The sequence below is a fragment of the Amblyomma maculatum genome, chromosome 7 (genome assembly GCF_055883805.1).
Source record: "Amblyomma maculatum isolate TAMU_Amacu chromosome 7, ASM5588380v1, whole genome shotgun sequence".
Lineage (NCBI taxonomy): Eukaryota > Metazoa > Arthropoda > Arachnida > Ixodida > Ixodidae > Amblyomma > Amblyomma maculatum.
The window spans coordinates 3,116,707-3,121,833 of record NC_139350.1 but is presented as its reverse complement, the minus strand read 5'-3'; the positions used below and the strand labels follow the sequence as shown (position 1 = coordinate 3,121,833).

The window sequence follows — 5,127 nt, the reverse complement described above, 5'->3', positions numbered from 1 at the left end:
GCGCCACTGACGAAGAGGTCGAGGCGCACGGGTACGAACGCCGGAGGGGGGGGGGGGGGGCGGGAACGCTGTTATTCGCTTGCGGGATAGCTGCTACTAAGCATGAATCGTACATATTCAGTATATTCACTTGTAAGGCCGACATTTTTAAAGCATAGCAAGTGATCATGGTACTTGCTTGACAATGACACTAATGCTATGACATTTTTTGTGAGGCACTTTCAAGAAATGTGCGCATGGCTCGAAAACCTGGATAACTGCTCCGATAGCGTCAATGGTAACAGAAAAATTGCAATGCTAGTCTATGCTACGGTGAAACAAAATTTAAGAAGAAAGGCACCAACATTTATTAATACATTTCGAAACAGCAGCTGTGCTACAAGAGTAACCACTTTTACAACTTCATAACTTTTCGTGAAAGTGGCTTCTGCTGAAATAGCAGCTTATACAGATCATTTTTGTCATTTATCGAAGAGGCGTAGTTCGCCAGAAGCGGTCTGATAAATCTTGTTGCCACAAGTCGAGAACCCTGTTGACGGTGACTGCTGTCACTGACAGGGCACTTTAGCAAATTTGATTTGCAGATGGCTGGAACAGCTGTGTCGGTCAGGTTTCTAAGTGGATTTTGCAGTCTTGGTTTTTCTTTTAAGGTTCTCTCCACAAACAGCCGCTGAGTGTCTAAGACATAGAGCAATGCGTCAGATGGGTAAAGCAGCCCACCTCGGTCCTGATGTCGCGTGAACAGCTCGAGTGGGTTACTAGTAGGTGGCTTCGTTGTGAATAAACAGACTGCTCACATTCTATATGCTCACTTATTACACGAGCAATGTAGCCACCTACATAGAACGTAGCCGACAGCTGTAAGGAAATAGGAGCAGGGAGATGCTGCACATCTAATCGTCCCAAAGCTTCCAAAGCAGCATCTGGAAGCTCATCGCTGCTCCCAAGTGCACATAGCCCTGCAGTCCTAAGTCCAGTGCTGTGGTGACTCTCATGACAGAGCACGTTGCTGTGTTCAGATGTCGCGGCAATTCCCGTCTTCAAGACATTTTCTAGTCCTGAGAGTACTGACCGCACATCAAGTTGGTCGTTGCATCCTAGTGACCGCCTCAGGGTTCCAAACAGCGCTTCAATTGGGTCACCTCTGAATTTCCGCGTTAGTACAAAACAGAACTTCTCCTCAGCTAGCAGATAGCGGATGCAGCAAGCAGTCGAGTAAGTTGTGAGCAGAAGGGCTTCGTACGTTTCGGCTGTGAAAAAGCCACGAGGATAAGTTGCATCTTTCTTTCTTTCTTTAGTTGGTCAATATATAGTGGAAAGGTAACTTCTAGCCATTCCAGCCAAGAATCATTTTTGTCGTCAAAGTGCCTGACGTCAGGGAACCTTTTCTCGATATGTTGTTTGTTGCTGGGTTCGTGCAGTAGGAACCACCGATGGATGTTCTTCATAAACAGTATTTCTGGTACCGCACAGGCAAATGACATATGGCAGCTTTGTCCTGCGTGCTCTTTCAAAAACTCCAGAGCAGATGCAACATCTGGAGAAAAAACTTCGACAGCTCTTTGCACGTTCATTTTTTCAATATTGTTCGGAAAAACATGTTTTTCTGGTTAGACTCCTCACAGGTTTTACAATCCAATCTTTCTGCATCTCGTAGAGTTTCTTCAAGTGAGATGATGTAACTTCTCCTTTCTTTCCAAGGTTGCGTGCAAGGAACTGAGAGCGGATGTTTTTCAAAACGTGGAAATAATCGAAGCTTAAGAACAGCAGCCGATCATGATTACCCGGATGCGGTATCCTGTACGTGAGAAATCCGCCGAAGAGGTCCTTCATGGCACTCACGTTTACTTTATGGTTGTCACTTACATGGCGCACCACCTTGAAGCCAGCCTCTTCGGCCTTAGTGAGGACATATTGCATCAATTTGGACAGCTGTGCGCCATTCAGTCCTTCAGCGAAAAAGTACGATGCTGGTATTCTGTATGAAGTAGACATGCCGTTAATTACAAAACAAAGCAAAGAATTTGCCAGTACCGGCGTACTGTCAAGATCGGTGACCATACCCATGTCCACATGGCCCACGAAACAATCTTGCTGCTTGTTATACTGTAGCTTTGGCTTGATTCACATCTCATCGACGATGAGAGAACATACTCTGGAATGCGGCGATTCCAGCTTGTCAAGCTCTGATTTCAGCTGGGCTTGTACCAAGCCACTGAAGCCTGCTTCTCCAGAAGTACTTCCAATGAAGTTTTGCAGCGTGTTTTTGCTCGGAAGCTTCAACAATCTTTCCTTTCGGGCATGCTCATAGGCTTTTGTAGAAAGATGTATAAGTATAATGCAGTGTCGCACTACATCTTCCGACCATATTGGCATTTTTCGCTTGAAATTGACAACTTGGTTCAGCAGGAAAACGGCAGCAATGTTTTTTCTTCCGCTTGTCCCCGGATGTATGCCATATTCTCAAAACTACTGTCTTCTTTAAGCCTTTTCAGCTCCATTTTATATTTATCTATTGTGATGCGAAGCCTGTCTATTTGCTTTTTTAGGTCTCTCTCCTTCGTCTTCCACTTAATTATTTCCACTGCCTGCAGGTTGGAAGATCTGATGTCAGCTTGCGTTGTTTTGTCGGCGAGAACGGGTTGTTTTTCTTTGTTTCTACAAATAGCTCTTGGTTGATGTTGCTGCCCTTCAATATAGCTGACGCTTGTAGTTGGAGAGGCTTCAGAGACCTCACTCGTGCTTCATGAGTTTTTTCGCTGGCTCATCTTGGCTATGGTGGGTCTCAAAAGCTGCTATTTTTCTTAAAGCTTGCACTGCTCTTCTCCTTCAATATTAGAGGTTGCAAGTATGACGGGTAGTCAGTGAACACTGATGGTACAACTCCCTTTTTCAGACGGCGCCTTTTTCCTTCTGCGAAATCCGAGTTTTTGAAATGTTTGCTGCATACCCTTGAATAGTTGGGAGTGCAATTCGGTACCCAGTCATCTCTTCGTATTGCTGTCAGCCATTGTTCACGCAGCGCAGCTTCGACGGGGATCTCGTGAAAAGAAACACTAGGCTCCTTCTTTTTTACTGTCCGACCGGCACAGTGGCACACAGCAGTATGTCATTGGGATCTGCAAGGAGAATAACTTCGGTATCAGCTGTTACTTTCAATGATTCAGCACGTCGCGCAAAACAATTCTTTTTTCTAACTTAATGAACAAGGAGTACAAATATACGCGTTGTATCTTTCTGTTTCGCTCACTCCAAAGTAATCGTCACAAGAGGTAAAGCTTGTGTTTTTATTTTATCACAAAATTATGCAATTAGCCTATACACTGCAAAAAGAAAGTACTGCGCTGGAGCATATGCAACATACCACACAGACGAGCTAACAAGGGAGGAAATCAGCATCGCAGTCCAGAAGATACACGTGCACATTTAATGTTATTATTACTGTACTGACGCGTGATAATCACAGTTTCTGGTGCTGTCATTATTTTTCACAAACCTCAATGCGGTTGAATATGAGTTTTGCGGTTTCCGATGCTAGAGAGGGACACAGCGATCGAATTGACAAGGGAGACTAATATAGACTTTGCATCATTCGGTTTAACTCAAGTTAAAGTAGCCATTGTCACAATGGGTAAAGCCATGTAAAGCTTGCGTTTCAATTTTGTCACAAAGTATCACAATTAGCGTATACTGCAAAAAAACTATGCATGAGCACGCCCAACATACTAGACGAGCTAGGCAGGGAAGCAATTAGCATTGCAGTCCACAAAACACACGTGCACATCTAATATTGCTACTGCAGTACTCATGCGTAATAAACACAGTTCTTTGCGCCGTCACTATTTTTCACAAGCCTCAATGCAGCTGAATACTACGCAGCGATCGCCGGAAGGATAAAACAAAGCTGGCACTTACCGGTTGGTACAATGCTGTATTCCTGTAGCATCCGTAGGCAGAGAAAAAAGCAGGACCTTGCACAATCCGAAACAGCCAACGAAACAACGAGAGATCGGCAGCACGTGTCTGCCCGGACTGCTCTGCGACGCGGCGCACACGGCACTCGCCTGGCGAGGGTGACCCTACGTCGCTGTCGCCATCTCTTGGCCGCCAGCGGCGTAACTTCCCAACGGAGGAGGAGAGGCAACGACGGCCGCGGAGCGCGGAGTTGCCAGGCACAGAAAGTATAAAGGAGGCTATGGTACTTGCTAGCGCACACATCCACGGCTTCATATCTTCTAGGTATTTGCGAAACAACGCGTATTCCGCATATACAGAAAAGTTGTAACGTATAATATGTATGGTTTCATGCTTATTTAGCGCGAAGGCATGTTCCGACGTGGTCATCCTGGTTGAGCTTCACGATCCGCCCGAATTTTATTGAGAAGAGGAAATGCTCTCTCCCGTATCAGTTTCATTCATATCGGGTTTGTCCGGTTTCGGTTAAACCGGACATGACCTGTCCTGTATATGATCTCAATACAGGTCTGGTCCGCCCTGTTTCATATCCATACCGGACTGGGATGTCATCTATGAGACGCATATTGGAAATGGTCTGGCCTGTATTAACTCTATACCGGTCGGACAGTCCGGATTGAGATTCATACCGGACATGACCTATCCGATATAAATCCGCTTAACCTTCATACAGGACTGGTCACACCGGTATGAAATTTATAGTTATTCTGTAGGGTCACTGACCACTTGTCAAAATAGATGATTGACGTTTCGGAACCCCTACGGGTTCCTTGTTCACAATCGTGAACAAGGAACCCGTAGGGGTTCCGAAACGTCAATCATCTATTTTGACAAGTGGTCAGTGACCCTACAGAATAACTATGCTACTACCTGACCAGACGGCGTTCCGTCAAACTTTGGATTACGGTATGAAATTTATACGGGATAATACAGGACCGGGTCGAACCCGTTTGTCGCGATACGCGATTTTTCACTAGGGTTGTTAATAATCCATTGCGTTATCTTTCATTAATCCTACTGATTGCGCGTTCCTGCGATCAAGCCCTAGCGCAGGCTAAGTCGGTGCTTTGGCACCTGCTATTCTTCCGGCTTAGCTACGATCAGTGCACCCCAGTATTGCGCAACAGCATATTGCTCTCGTTCGGCTGAAAA

At 45.5% G+C, this 5,127-nt stretch overlaps 1 pseudogene; it reads right to left on the bottom strand.

Moving 5' to 3' along the window:
* Window positions 1-394: 394 nt before the first annotated feature.
* Window positions 395-3,113, bottom strand: LOC146182605 (uncharacterized; annotated as a pseudogene).
* Between the last annotated feature and the right edge of the window lie 2,014 nt (window positions 3,114-5,127).